Below are 14698 nucleotides of genomic sequence, written 5' to 3'. Positions count from 1 at the left end.
TTTATAGCTCCAAGAATGTTGAGATGTAGGGAGAGAAGATATGTAGAGACACTAGAGAGAGAGAGAAGAGACACACCATATATACTCCCAAAGACTATATTAAATTGATCACAATCTACATATATATAGGTGATACCTAGTTTAGATAGCGTGAGCTATATATAGCTCTAACACCATGTTGGGATGTAGAGAGAGAAGATATGTAGAGACGCGAGAGGGAGAGAAGAGACGAGGTGTTGCAAAGATGTAGATGCTGTGAGTCCATGGTCGCGGTTCCAGAGAGAGTTGCTACTCCTCCCTCTTATCTTGGGGTTCTAGAGAGAGTGGCTTATATGGATGTTATGGAGATACCAATATAGTGTCTCCATCTTGTCAAATTGGTGGACACTTGTCACCTATAAGATTTGTCATACCTGTATAGACATATATTTCCATGACTCCAATTTCACTCAACTATCTGCAGCAGGTGACACCCCTATGGGTGCTACTCCAAGAGATACTACCCTGGCCATAGATTTTCCAAATGTACAAGGATCTTCTAGTTATACCTAGGAGCATGTCCATCAACTTAGTTAGGAGAGGCCATACCTAAGATATAGTCCGGTAGGGTATAGTTACCTTGTAGATGAGAAAACAGGTGTTGTGCTCATGAATGATGAGGGGAGGAGAGTGGTGTCTTGTATAAGAGAGTTTTGCTAACAAGTTTTTGGGCACAAAATTTTGGACCATTTGAATAATATATCAGAGGGGAGCAAAGACTATGTCATAGTGTCTTTGCATGAATAGTTTCCAGTACCTAGGGCATCAGAGAGGTTCTTCACTAGGTGGAGGGCTAGAGTGTATGCGCACATACATGTCACATAGATGATCACACACACGCAAGGCACTCAAGAATGGCACCTAAAATCTTATGTGGTTAGATGCACAGGGTTGGTAGAGACTCAGGGAGAAGACCATAGACTCTTTAGAATGATGGCAATAAAAGCGGGAGGTAGCATGGGCATGATTGGAGGTAGGGGTCATGCAGTATCATTTGGAGTGTGGCAGCTACATGACTTATTTGGAGGAGTTGATAAGTTTTCTCTTGGTGCTTCTCGATTTTTTAATTGGATTATTACTTGTACTAATAATATTTTTTCTAACAATGATATTCTTTTTTCTTTGTAGCACTCTATCAAAAACCTTGATCACACATGTTTGGAGACTCGATATGCAGAGAGACACGATCTCACTACACTTTTATCAATAGATTGTATGCATATGGAAGCCTAGTAAGTTAATCCTCTTTCTTATTTGTAATCATTATTTTTTTTAAATTATGCATTATGTATGGTGGACTAATATCTGGTGGTTTATTTTACAAAGTTTGTTCGATGCTCCTTTGCATTGGGATTTAGCTTTCAGATGGCAAGGAGTTGTAGCATGCGCTTGGATTCCTGGAGTACATGTCATTTTCTTTTTTAGTTGCATAATATATGCAGGCCTCTTCCATGTAGCAATCATTAGATATATTTATTATCCTTTGTATAAAATCACACTTTGTGATATTTACAAATACATTTTCATTTTTGTTTTGGACTCTCATCTCCATGGTTCCATATAGTTTTATGTGTTGTCATCACCAATCTTGTACTTATGTTATGAGTTATGATTCTTGTGGTTTTAATTATTTTTTACACCCATCTTGATTATGATTGGGTATTCAATACATAATTACTTTGTAGAATATTACTCAGCACATGGTGCTATGGATTGTGACAAGGTAGCTTGCTGCCCTGCTACCAATTTTTTTCTCTATAAGTATCACTATTTGTGTCGCTAATTTTACTACATGTATCACTATCCCAATAGATGTATACATCGCAAAGCACCGATATTTACATCACTATTAGGGACAAATTAGTTAGCGACAAATTTGTAGAAACACCTATACCTTAGCGATGATGGGGATAATTCTTTTAATGAATATTTGCATCACATTAAACATCAATATGTAGTGATACAAAATGTATGCACAAATGTATTTGAGGTGCACAAATTATTGGGTACATGTGTTCTCTATTTAATATGGATCCCTCACTTTGCACATGTAGTTGATGCTCTATATTAGCTCTCAAGAAAAGATAAGAGGTTTCACTGGGAAAGAAAGCATAAGAAAGCAATGAGAAAATTCAAGTGGCTCTTAAAATCACCTCCTACATTGAGAAAATCTAATTATTTACATGGAAAGACTATCATTATTAGTATGGAAAAACGCTGGTATTAGCGAGGCCATAGAATCATCTCTACACTACAACAAAAAGGCTCCATAGACGTGCTTGTAGACGCAATATTTGAATTGTGAAAAAAAATGTCCGGTACATTTATTAATGCATCTATTTCTGTGTCTACAAAATCGCGTCTAAAAGTGTGCTTATGATCAGAGTTACACACACACTTAGACGCGCATATAGACGCGTGTATTGATGCGCTATGTAAATATATAATCATATTTATAAAAAAGTGGACATATTCATATTGTGCGTCTATACATGCGTATATCTACGCGTCTAAAACCGCATTTACTGTGCAAGTTTTTTACGAGAATAGCACGCATTTATCCTGAAATTTAGATGCGCTGATAGACGCACAAAACAGAGGTATGAAAAAAAAACTAGAGATGCTCTCTGGTTTTTTTCCCCCCATCAACATCAAATTGTATGCTTAGGGAAAACAGAGAAAGATTATTTCGAAGATTGGATACTGAAAACAAAACAATGTATGTAGCACACGAAATTTCATATATATAGATGAAACTTTTTTACATTATGAGTTCTAGTTCTTGTGACGTCATGGTCGCAAGCACTAGCTGAAAGTAATACATATCAAAAATGAAAATTACAAGCCAAGGAGAGGCATGCATGCATGGGGCTCCTCTATATCTCCTCAGAAGAGGCATCATCATTGCTACCACCACCGTTGCCTGTGCCGCTGCCGTTGCCGCCACCGCTACTGCTAGTCCCCCCTTCGCTATCCTCAATTGCATCAGGGTTCGCCTACAAAAAGGATTAAGGTATATAAATACCATTACAAACAATAAATTAGAGTTATCTATACTTTTCATGTAAAAAATAAAACATATCTCTTCTGGTGGTGGAATCCTCATGGCGCGATTATATTGGTCCTCCGTGATGAGTTCCTCCTCGTAGAAATGCTACCAAGTGGACGCCCGGTTATGACCTCGATGGTAGCCTACCTCTCTAGAAGTAGGCATCCTACCAACAATATGATACTACAAAATAATTTGAACATACAACGTATTAAAACACACAACATAATGAAGTGAAACAAATGACAAAATTTAATTTAAAAAAAGAAATCAAATAATACTTACAAACTCAGCCGCCCATGACTCCCTGCCACCCGATCCATAATGCGACGATCCCATATTTGCCATCTGGATACGTCGCGCCTTTGCATGCTGGTGACTTGTCATTTTCTCTGTGCTCTCTTTTTGGCCTCTTTCCACTCATTGCGGTGGCAATTGGGTGGTTGGCCATATCCAGGGCACCCCTGCTCTTGTCTCCACAATGACTCCTTGGCGCGCGTCATCAGGTGAGACCTCTTGTTATGAAGCGTGTCTCTCATCTTTGACCGTCCCCAATCATCTGAGAATCGTGAATTCTCAGGATTAGGGTACCTTTTATGTACTGCCTATAGCACCTCTTGCCACAAACCATTATTTTGGTGCTTGAAGGGAATCATGCAATCTTTGTATGTGGCATCACGACACTCCTCAAGTAGGCTATCACTTCCCTCCCCTCAAAGTCATGCAAGATACCACCAACATCAGTGATAAAGTAGTACATTTGTGGAGGCTCACCTCTCTCATTTTCCGGTGAGGGTGATCGAGAGCCACCACCTAGGCAACCCCCACAAAGCTCTCGACCTTCTCGTCCTCTCGCACCACTCTCCCTCCTCCCTCGACATGCACTACCCTCTACCTCACTCGATACACATGCTTCTGCAGATGCACGTGCTTCGGCCGATCCATGTACCTGAACTGATCCCTATGTAGGCAAAGATGTGATAGGTGTCCCGGACATCACACTGAAAACCTCCTCTGCAGTGGGAGGGCGACCAAGATAATTGGTCATCTCCCCCATGAATTGGTCCTTGTTGAATGGGGTGCTGGAGGATCCAGGATTCCATATCTACACAAGAAAAATCATATTACCCTGTGCAGATAAAACATATTACATGCAGCGTCTAAACATGCATCTCTGTGTGCGTCTATACATGCGTCTCTGTGAGCGTCTGTCAGCGCGTCTTTGTAGGCATCTCTGTGAGCGTCTGTCAGCGCGTCTATACCTGCGTCTACACTGTCATCTGGATGCACTGACAGACGCACACAATCGCACCATTTCTTTTCAAGCTTGCTTAAAAAACAAAGCTAAAAAACCTCCATAGATGACAAGATCCAGCATGTGAAGAAAGAGACAAACAAACAGAGAAAGCAAACAAGATTGAGAGAGAGAAGAAGAACTCACCTTCTTTGCTTGTTCCAACGGGTGGCGGCTAGGTTGCAAGCTCCTTGTCCTCCTTCTCCCTTCCCTTGGTAAGTTGCTGGAATCTTGTTCTCTTCCTTGCTGTTTGGCTCTTGTTCTTTACTCTTTGGCTCTTCTTTCCTCCTACTCTCTTTTTACTCTTATTTCCTTTCCTCATTGTCTTCATGAAGTGATAGATAGACACGAGTAGTGATGTTGAGCTCGAATTGCAGAAAACGCGCACAAAACGCAGGAAAGCACATGTTTGAAAAGAAAGCCACAACTTTTTTTAAATTTTTCTATACTTGCGTGGCACATCTGTAAGCGCGTGTATATGCGCAGATAATTCCTCTTACACGTGCTTACAAACGCGCAGGAACAATTTAAGGAATCAATGCATGCATTTAGGGAATCAATTGACCTATATGGTGACATATATAACAAAGCTTGAGGATAAGAGATAACACATTGGCAAGTCAATTGGCACATATGTAGTGACTTACTAGACCATCCCACTTACAATTGCATACAAGTATCAATAGGTGGATAAAGCACAAATGGTTTTTAGCTAGAGAGAGATAATGCAATGAAGGTGTACACGAAAGAGATAGAGAAAGGAATATTATCCATCAATCAATCAAAGATATGTACATGAAGTGACTTGATATAGTAATTAAAGTATCGTCATTTTTAGGATGCTCCATTGACTTTTGCAAGTTCCTATAACCTTGAAGTGGAATATAGCCAACCACACTGTCCATGGAAGGAAAACTTGGCCTCATCAAATTAACCAAGTTAATTTACTTATACATTTCATAGATAAGAGATTTGTAGTTGGCTTGTTGGTATTAGTCACCAACAAGTGGACACACTGGCTAAAGATGATGAAAAGAGGACATGTGCACATTGGTTACATGTGGTCCACCTTATCTAAAATTCTATGTGAGCTATAAGTGCACCTTGATATGATTGGAATAGCTTGCATATGCACAAGCCAACTGATTTACATCAATCTACTCATGCTATGAATTGGCATGCATGGCTAGGTTAAGTGCACAACAAATGAGACATGTGAGTCTATTGATCAGTTCTCTCTCTCTCTCTCTCTCTCTCTCTATATATATATATATATGTATATATATATATATATATGTATATATATATATATATATGTATATATATATATATATATGTATATATATATATATATATATATTGCAAATGCACAAGTCAACCTTTGATCTATATATACATCCAATCATCATGCCCTATCCAATCACATTTGTATAGGGCATGATTGGATGTATATTTGTAATACTCAGAAAGAAGTAAAGTTGGTAATGTATATCATGTCCTATGCATGTATATCATATCGTATATACATGTATATCATGCCCGTATGATCCTATTCATGTATGTCATGTCCTAGTGTATGGTCCAGGTGTAATTATGTCATATATACATCCAATCATGCCCTATTCAAACAAATACTAGCTGTTAAGATGTTTGGTCATATTCAGGGACTTTATGAGAAATGAAAAATATGTGCGTTTATTTTCGCATCTATAAGTGCGTTTATCAACCGGATATATAGACGCGTTTTTTATACTAGCGTAAATAGACGCGCTGATACACGCGCTTATAAACGCTCCTGCTTTTTTGCGTGTACAGTGCGCATCTATAGGGCCTTTCTCTTGTAGTGCTATTGGCGTCACTATTTGCCTCGCATTTGCAACGCAAATAGCAACAAAAATAGCGACTCTTTGCAATGCAAACTGTGATGCTAATAACGATGTGCACATTAAATTTGCGATGCTAATAGTGATGGAGACAAAGAAAAAAAAATTGTATCAGGGAAGATGTAGCACTATGTTCTGTATTTGGGCCATACAAAAGGGTTACAATAAGGTGTACAATGGCCATCAAAATGAAGGAAAATAGTACTTGAATCCATATTTAGACTGATACATAAAATAAATACAAGATTGCTTAATGAAAGCGCTCATGGAATCACGGCAATATACAAAGCATGATAATAACATAGTGCATAGAAAATATCTACATAAATCACAAGACCAAAAAAGAAGAGGATGTGCAGTCACAACGGATCCAAGCGTCAGCTAAAGATCCTCGCCATCCAAAAGCTCGTCCTACCACAAAGGAACATTGAATGGGCTTTGCAAAAAAAGAAACAACTACACATCAGTCCACCATACAATAATGCATTTTAATTGAAATCAGTAACTACGGACAAGAAGATGAGTGACTTACTAGGCTGTCGCGTGCATACAATCTATCGATCAATGCAGTGCGACTGTGTCTCTATGCATATCGAGTCTCTAGGACGGTGGGATTGTAGTTTGTAATGGGGTACTACAAAGAAAACAAAATACAACTGTTAGAAATACGATTGTCAATATAAGTGATATTGAAAAAAAATAAGAGAGAAAAACTAAAGAAAAACTTACAAAGTCATCCAAATAATTCATCTGGCTAAGACTCCCAAGATGATGGACCACTCTTACCTCCAATCGTGCCCTCGCTACCTCGCACTGCTGTCTCCAACGTCTTGGAGAATCTGTAGCCTCCTCCCCAAGTCGATGCCAATCATCTACATCTAGCCATTCGAGCTTTTAGGACCCACTCTTAAGTGCCTTGCGTGTATCCAGTCGTCTATGTGACATGTACATTTTGTCGATACGCTCCACACAAAAATGTCGTCTGCATGAACACGCCACACTCTATATTTTTTACTATACATTAAAACGGTTAATTAGTTGTTACATATAAAATATAAATATGACAGCTTATAAAATATGTGGTCAACTTTAGACTATATCTCCTCAAGAATTCTCACTCCTTAGTAGAGACCTCCATCGCTTCGTTAGAGGCTATGATCAAAGCTCCATGTAATCATTGCATAGACTTAGACGGCGCAATCTTCTCCATGCCCTCGGGATATTGAATCAATCGGTGGTGCGTTGTCGTGTTGCTACGCATCCGAGTCGTATATACCTCCATTTCTTTTGTTGTGCATTTGTGTTAATTTGTGCGTGTGACTCATTGTTTGTGTGAAGCATTACGATAATCTGCATCTAGTGTGTTTGGATGCATGATGTGTGTGTATTAGAAAAATATGAAAAACTGATGCCAAAGGACATTATCAAGCTGATTATTTCAATGATGATCTTTAAGAAATGATGCAAGACATGCATATGACGCCAAACAGGGTGACCTTTGAAATCGTCATTAATGGTTTTGCCAAAGCAAACAGAGTTAAAATGGTGCTGGAACTTCTGGATGAAATGAAGATTATGGTGGTGATGACAATTGCGAAGGCACTTGAGCAAGCAGATGTGCAGTGGAGTAGTTCTCTTGCCTTCATGGGGTAACGTGGTAAGAGGACGCTAAAAAGAGAAAACCAGAAAACTAAAAAAGAAAGGGATCTTTGGGACAAAGGAGCTTTTTGAAAAAAAATGAGATCACCATACGACAGGATCGACACACACTCGATGCGAAGGATCTTACTGAATTTGCATATTGTTGCTCTGAAGACAACTGGGGAATGTTTTCTCATATGAGGCAATGAGAGGGAGCTCTCTTTTGATGGGGAAAGCCTGCTTTTGGTAATTCTCTCAGACTCTCATGACTCGGCTTCAGGAAAGACAGACGCCTTCCCCAGTTATGGCGGGAACTTCCCTTCCTTCAAGGCCATCCAGGAGAAAGCAGAGCGCCTTGTAAGCTAGGGCCAGCATTGCGGCAAGTCCCCTGCCGAGATCGCAGATTACTTCTTGGAGCTTAAGCAGAGCACGGTGCTAGACCAGGAGCGTCAGTATCAATACCCCCAATAGCCATCATCGGATGATCGGTTGACTGCCCTTTGTTTCGCCTTCCTCAAGACTAGCTACGAGGCATCCATCGTATGTGGCTCCCTCTTCCTGTCTCCCTTGTCTGACCAAAGACCCTTTGAACTACTTCGTGGAGCAAACATCCTGGTACAACGATTTGGTCTTGGACCTCTTCCTCCCTGCAAAGTGGTCCCGCACACCGCCCAGACATGGCTGAGGAATTACATTGCCGGGGTCATCTTATACTTTGTGGCAGGCGGTCTCTGGTGTTGGTACATCTACTATTGGAAAAAGCATGTGTATTTCCAGGATATGCCTTTATATGTTTCCTTGCCTACAGCATCAGAATACATGATTGAACAAGGCTGGACTAAGTGTTATCCTAATATCAGCCATGTTGGATTGCTTCACTACATAGCATGGTCGATAGTTTACCTTGTGGTAGTAGAGTTTGGCATTTATTGGATGCATAGGGGTTTGCATGATTGCAGACCCCTCTACAAATGACTACATGCAACACACCATATTTACAACAAAGAGAACACTCTATCGCCGTTTGCAGGGTTGGCATTTCACCCAGTGGATGGGATTCTGTAGGCCTGTCCACATGTGATAGCAATTCTGTTTATACCGACCCACTTTATAACTCATGTTGCTCTCATATTTCTGGACTCATGTTGCTCTCATATTTCTGGAGGCTGTCTGGACCACCAATATTCATGACTGTATCCATGGAGAAATTTGGCCAATCATGGGTGCAGGCTATCATACCATCCACCATACAACATACAGGCATAATTATGGGAACTTCCTGAAGCAGTGAAAATCTCGTATGCATTTTTGGCAGCCATGCTTATGTGGATGGTTCTTTGGTCAATTTTTGTTGCTCCTGATTTGAGACAAACAGTGGCTATGGGTGTCTTCAAGAGGTTATGCTAGAAAACAGGGAATGACTATTCTTATGCATAAACAATCCCAATTGAGAACCCTTGATGCTCAAAAACAGGAGTTGGATTGCTGAAAGTTTCTGCTGGTCTGATGTACCTGCTGCTGTTGTGATCTGAATTTGAAAGAAAATCTCTGAAAGCATCTGAAATCAGATGTGTGGAACAACAGAAGGATCACTGCACTAAAGGACATGCTTGATTGGATTATAAGTTAATGCTCATTATTCCGTTCAAAGTAAATGACATCATACATCTGAATGTAAACAAAGTGATACTTTCACTTAGATGCAATGCTGACTAAGAGAAACTTCAGTTTATTCTGAACATGAACTTCTTGTAACTCATTTGACAAGCAATATAATGATCTTGGCATCAAATATTGTGTTATTGAGATCTTCTTGTTAGTCTTTATTTCTTGTTGTACCTTGAACCCCGTGTTCTGCAGCCCTTGCATGAACTTTACGACATTTTTGGTGAACCCGACGTGAAAGTGCTGCGTCATCAGCAAGATGGGAGACTCGCAAGAAGAGATGACAGATGATAATGTTATGAAGAACCTGTTTCAGTCATTTACCATGTATATGCAGCAGTTTAATGGCCAGCAAGTGTCAACTTACCTGCATTTATATGAAGAAAAGATGAAGTTTTTTGGGGTTTCTCAAGATGTTTGGAGCCGCTACTTCTTGCGGATCGTGGTGCGAGCTCTTGAAGGTCGAATTGCAGAAATTCAAGAAGCACATGCAGGTTGGGCTGAATTTAAAAAGGCATTAAAAGATGAATATTTCCTGGAGGATACAGGTCTTATGAATCGCAGGAATTTTTAGGCATGGGTTTCTATGCCTAATAAGGGACTTTCTGTTACCGCTCTTCTGCGAGAGTTTGAAAGCCGTTATGATCAGTTGGATGGGACGGAACAGCAAGCTTTGGAGATGCAGAAAGTGGAGTTATTTTTGCAAGCTGCAGATGCTGATTTACAAGAAAAGTTGGATGATCTTTTGGAAGATCAAGCTACTGATTCAGGTTTAAAGACTGAGTGGAGACATGTCATTGATGCTGTGAATGCTCTTGTCAAGAAGCAGCGCAGGAGAGTCAGATTGCATCGAAATACAGGATCAGTTCCTGAGAAATCTTTGGAGACTTCTTCTTCTACCCCTGCTGCAACTTCTTTGCCTAAGCCTACTTCTCCTGTTGTGAATCCACCAGTTCCTGCTGCTCTAGTGCCCTTATCTGTAGATGATGTTATTAAAGGCTTGGCGGATTTGACGATTGAAGCAGTCAAAGCTGAAGTTGGTAAGTTAAAGGAGCAACTTATGTCAGTACCTGTAGTAGCGCCTGCTCCAGTGACTGCTTTTCCAGCTAGTCAAAGAAAAGGGCGACGATGTATTTGGTGTGATAGTACAGAGCACCAACGCTGCAGAGATTGTGATGCTTTTCAAGAAGCACGTAAGAAGAATGTAGTGTTCTAGGGACAAGATGGGAAGATATGGCTGACAGAGACTGGCGCTCCTCTTGACACGAACTTTGGTAAGGGAGGTATGAAGAAGCTTGTTGATGATATGGCTGCGCGATCAGCTTATGTGAGTGTTAGAGGAGATGCTTCAGCTTTTGGAGTCCAGCTTGAGCAGAAATCTGATGGAGACTCTGCTTTATGGTCTTCTGCCTTGGAGATAGCGAGAAGAGGAAAAGTTCAAACTTCTACTATGACTTGTGTGGGCTCTAGCATCCGAGAAGAAACAGGATGGGATTCTCCTGTTGACAGGTATTCTATTTTTGCTTATATGGCTAAAACGCAGGGTTTAGATGCCATGGTTGAGGAAAAGAGAAGAAGAGATGAGGAGGGTCCTAGCTCCTCCAAAAAGACTAGAGGGGGTGACTATGTTTCACCACCTGTTACAGGTCCACCTATGTCAAATTCTCCAGCTCAAACAGGTTCTGATCAACCAATGGGAGACAAGCAGAAAGAAAAGAGGCAACCAAGAAAAGAGCTAGGATTCAAGCTCTTGTCAAACCTTGATATGCAAACGGATATGAGTAAGATTTTTCATGAAAGAATTTTGAATAGTGAAGTCACTTTTACTGTTGGAGAGGCTCTTGGGATTGCTAGAAGAGAAATACAGGATCAGATGCAGGATCTTTTGCGGAGGAAACGACATGTGATGGAAGGACCTGCTTTACAGGGATTGTGGCATGGAGCTCTTGGGGAAGAGCATGATGATGCAGTGATGGTTGAGAATGCTTCTGTTAATCCGCAATTGGAGAAAATAGTGCAGCCTATGCAGTATGAAGATGATGAGACCCCTATTCTCATTCCTCGCAGCCATTTTTCACGTAGTCATTGGGCTAGAGCAACCACTGAGACAGTGGTAAGGATTGGAGAGAAACAAATTCCCTTGATCGCTTTAGTTGATCATGGTTCTGAGATTAATCTTATTGCTTGAGGTGTTTATGAGAGTGGCAAGTGGCCTATGGATGCAGAGCATGGCTGGCGCATGAGAGCCGCAAATAATACTTCTGGTGATATGTATGCTGCTTGTCCGAGTATCAGAATTTCTATTGGTAATGTTGAAGAGGATTATCATTGCTTTGTTCATGATTCATGCTCTTATCCGATTATTCTTGGACAGCCTTTCATTACAGAAGCAAGAATGGAAACAAAAGTGATGGATGACGGGTCAGCTTATGCGCGGATACGCAGTAAAGATGGTATGCGAGCTGTTCAGTTTATGACTGTTGGGGTAAATCATCCGAGAAACAGGGACTCCTTGCGTGAGGCACCACTACCTGCGAAGGAGTTGGATTTTCATTAGGTACCGCTGTCTTGCGAGACGCCAGTGGTACGGAGCGGAGAAAAGAGGAGATCTCGCCTCCTGGCAGCCAGTCTTTCTCCAATAACTTTGTTGGGTTTTCTTCAGATAGTTCAGTAAGTTATCAGAAAATTTCAGATTTGCCTAGAGCTTCCAGGCAGTACATTGGCCGTAAGGAGAAAGAGTTGAAGAATGCAGGTATTTTGCAAGCAGAAGAGCATGTAGATGGATTGTATGAAGGGATGTCTTATGCAGATACATTGTTTGAGATGAGAGCAATGCTGAAAACTGATGTATGCAAGGGTTCAAAGATCATACATGTGCAAACCTTGGATATGTTTCAGGAAATTTCTGGTTTTATGCTGCAAACAGAGTTAGAGGCTGAGAAAACTCAGCAAACTGAATTTATGGCTGATCTTGATCAGCTAACAGAATTGCAGAAGGCTAAATCCATTCAGCCAACAGAGTTGAATGCAGAAACATTTCTGCATACAGAGTTTTAGGATGCATCTATGCAGTCCATAGAGTCGAGGGCTGAATTCATTCAGCCAACAGAGTTGAATGCAGAAAAATTTCTGCATACAGAGTTTCAGACTGCACCCATGCAGTCCATAGAGCTAAAGACTGAAATTTTTCAGCCAATAGAGTTGAAAGTTGCTAAAAATTTGCAGAAATTGCAGCAAAGAAGAGAGTGCTTGAATGATGCCAAGGTTGACACAAAATATAAAACAGTTGATAAGAAGGTTAAGCTGGTTGCAGGCCCGCTTCCTTCTGATAGTGATGGACAGATTGAAAAAGCTATGAAGCAGCCTATGTTGAGGGACCCTGCGAATATTGGACATAAGTTTACAGCTGAAACTCTTGCAGAATTGAAGATTGGAAATGATGATTTTTTGCTTCCAGTGGAAAAAGAATGTTTTAGAGAGATGCTTGGACGTCATGGTAAGGCATTTGCTTTCTTTCCACATGAAATTGGCTGCATTAGTCCCGAATTGGTTGCACCCATGGTCATCTTCACTGTTCCTCATGTACCATGGAATATACGTCCTATACCTGTGCCTAAAGCACACTTGCCAAAGCTGATAGAGTTGCTGAATGAGAAGATTAAAATGGGGATTTCGGAACCCTCTTCTGCACCCTATTCTAACAGGTGGTTTACTGTACCAAAGAAGAATGGTACTTTGAGATTTATTCAGGATATGCAGCCCGTGAACAAAGTGACAATCAGGAATGTGGGAACAGGTCCAGTTGTGGATGAATTTGCTGAGGCTTTTGCAGGACGAGCTATCTATTCCCTAGGTGACTTGTATTCAGGTTATGATCAGTTTCAGCTTGCCTTGGAAAGCAGGGATATTACTACTATGCGGACACCTATTGGTCTTGTGAGGATGTGTACCTTGCCTCAAGGTGCTACAAACTCAGTTGCTCATATGATGAATGCTATGCATAGAGTTCTTCGAGACTATATTCCACAGTATACCATGCCTTTTCTAGATGATGTGCCTATTAAGGGTTGTGCAGAGGAAGAAAAGAATGAAAGTCTTGATTTGCGTGGATGTAGACAGTTTGTGGCTGACCACTTGATTGCTTGTGAGCAAATATTGACACGATTAGAGGAGGTAAATTTGACACTTTCAGGGCTGAAATTTGTCTTTGGTGTTAATGAAGTTATCATAGTTGGGCATATGGTTGGATATTATGGCAGAAAACCTTCTCCTGCAAAGGTGGATGCCATAAACAGGATTGCAGAGTATTGCTCGACTACTTCAGAGGTGCGGAGATTTGTGGGAGCTTGTGTATTTTACATGATTTGGATTCCTCATTTTGCTCATATAGCAGATGTCCTCTATCAGCTGCTTCGAAAGGGGCAAAAATTTCATTGGGATGAGAAGCATTCAAAAGCCATGCGCGAGCTCAAGAAGCTGTTGCAGTCAGCTCCTACTCTACGCAAGGTGGATTATCAGTGTGGACGGCTGATCATGTTGATAGTTGATACTAGCCCTATTGGCATAGGTTGGGCAGTGGGACAGGATGATGCTGATGGAAATAGGTATGCAATCCGCTTTGGAGCTAAAGTTCTTAATGAGCGACAAAGGAGATATCCGCAGATCAAAAGAGAGTTGTGGGGAGTAGTCACTGCACTGAAGTGTGACAAAGGGTATTTTATTGGAGCTTCAGTTATTGTGGAAACAGATTGTTTGCCTTTGCTTGGCATGATTACTAGTTGCTCGACTCCAGATATAGCGATGCTTTAGTGGATTGCCTATATCAAATCATTGAATCCAGAATTTCGACACATAGCAGGGAAAGATAATCCAGTTGCTGACATGCTATCTAGAGCGAGATATGAGGATGAGGAGTCAATGCTTGCAAAAGATGATGAGACAGAGTTTGCTGCTTCTGTCCTTGTTCATGATTGTCATGTATCTACTGTTGAAGCCTTTATTGAAGAACTTTATGTTGATGAGTGGCTGCAAATTGGACAGTATCTAAGTTCATTGACTCGAAGAGCTGATTAGACAGATGATGAATTTAAAAAAATCAGAAGGAAGGCTTATGGGTATTTCTTGAAG

At 40.7% G+C, this 14698-nt stretch overlaps 1 pseudogene; it reads left to right on the top strand.

Annotated features, from left to right (window-relative positions):
* The first annotated feature begins 7807 nt into the window (after nucleotides 1–7807).
* Nucleotides 7808–9197, top strand: LOC148016378 (delta(7)-sterol-C5(6)-desaturase pseudogene; annotated as a pseudogene).
* The last annotated feature ends 5501 nt before the right edge of the window (nucleotides 9198–14698 follow it).

Source organism: Lygodium microphyllum, chromosome 23 (genome assembly GCF_053477565.2).
Source record: "Lygodium microphyllum isolate KBCC chromosome 23, Lygodium_microphyllum_v1.1.10, whole genome shotgun sequence".
Lineage (NCBI taxonomy): Eukaryota > Viridiplantae > Streptophyta > Polypodiopsida > Schizaeales > Lygodiaceae > Lygodium > Lygodium microphyllum.
The sequence above is the reverse complement of the archived record's forward strand: the minus strand, read 5'-3'. Positions and strand labels throughout refer to the sequence as shown.